This window comes from Apis dorsata, unplaced genomic scaffold (assembly GCF_000469605.1).
Source record: "Apis dorsata unplaced genomic scaffold, Apis dorsata 1.3 scaffold_207, whole genome shotgun sequence".
Taxonomy (NCBI): Eukaryota; Metazoa; Arthropoda; class Insecta; order Hymenoptera; family Apidae; genus Apis; species Apis dorsata.
In genome coordinates, this window is record NW_006263491.1 from 975976 (window position 1) to 977847 (window position 1872).

The window sequence follows — 1872 nt, forward strand, 5'->3', positions numbered from 1 at the left end:
ATTATTATTTCAATTAATATTTTCAATATATTTTTATTATTTTAATTATTATTTACAATATATCTTTTTTTTTAAATATATTTAACATTTGTTGAAGTTTGTTTATAAATTATAAACAGTTTAAATTTGCATTAAATGAAATGAAATGAAAAGAAAATATATTTTTGAAATAAATAAATAAAAATGAATATGAATGACACAAAATTTTAAGAATAAACTTTTTTTTTAAAATAATATTAAAATAATAATATTTCAAATAAATATTTTATACTAACTTATAAAAATACTGTTTTGAAATGAGTATTTTATTGAAATATAAAAAAATAATATTTCAATAGATTTTTAATTTCAATTTCATTTTATAGTATGATATAACATGTTGAAGTTACTTTTATTGTATATATTAAAACTTATAAAAAACTTAATTTTTCGTCAAATTTATATTAATATTTATAATAATATTTGTTCATAATTTAATTATTAAACAAAATAATATTTTTCAAAATAATAATTTAATTTAAATAAAATGATATTTTTAAACAGTATTTGTTTATAAAAAATATTTCAATTTTCAATATTTTCTCTCAAACCATTTCAAATTTTTCCAAATTTTTCTGATAAATATTGAAACTTATCTATTAAATTATGAAAAATTTAAATTCGTCTTAGAAGTGACACGAAGATAGAGCGAGACGGTTCTATTTCTTCTTGCTTCGTCTAACGCGAGCTTGAACTTGTTACTTACAACTTGATAAGTAATCCTTAATCGATCTTTTTGTACAGCAATTTTTGCATTTTGTTTTGATAATCGATAATCTATTCTGAATATATTAACACCCTGTATATCGTATTCGTATCCCTTTACACACGAGGTGTCCTCGGTCGTAGTTCGCGCCATAACGCTCAGGGTAATTTACCTTGCATATTTATACGCACGTCTCATCGAGAAAAGTGCCTCCGTTAAATGCTCCTCTTCTTCTCTCTTTTCGTTTCTGTTCTTTCCTCCTCTATTCTTCTCTATTCTCTTTCCAGACCGTTTTCTCTCTCTTTTAGCTCGGGGTTAACCGCGTTTAATAGATTCTCGCTACCTTCGATATTTCTAGCGTGCATTTCAAGAATGATGAATAGGAAATTCTCTTTGACTTCTAATAGCAAACAAAGTTGTCTTCTATAGTATTAACTGAGATATTAAAATTATTGAATTTGAATCGGAAAATTCAGTTTTGAGTTTTAATATTTTTGTTAATTTTATAATATTCTCAGTGAATAACGTTTATTATAAAAAAATAATTTTGAATGAAAAAATTTGGATTAGATTTTAAATTAGAAATTATTATTTTTAATTTGCTCATTTTGAAATGCCGATAAATTTATAAATATATTTATATATTTATATATAAATATGTTAAATTTATAATATAAATATAATTAATATTAAAACTATAATTTATATTTCTATTTCTATTTTATTTCTATTTTATTTCTATATTTTTTTATATTTATATAATATATTAAAATATACATATATTATTAAATATATTTACATATAGTGTAATACTTATATGTATATTTATATTCCTATTGAATCAAATAATTAATTCTTAAGTAAAAAATTAACTTTTAATAAAACGAAAGATTTTTTTTAATAAAATATAGATGGTAATTAACATAATGAGGCTAATATAAAAAATGTATACTTTTATAAATATATACTATACTTTTCATTTAAATTGCTGTAAGAATAGAAAAAAATCATTAAAAAAAATTATATTTGAAAACTGATTTGTATATTTGATAACTGATCAATAATAGAAAAATAAAAATATTATAATTGATATAAATAATATAAATAATATGTATATGTGTATAGTA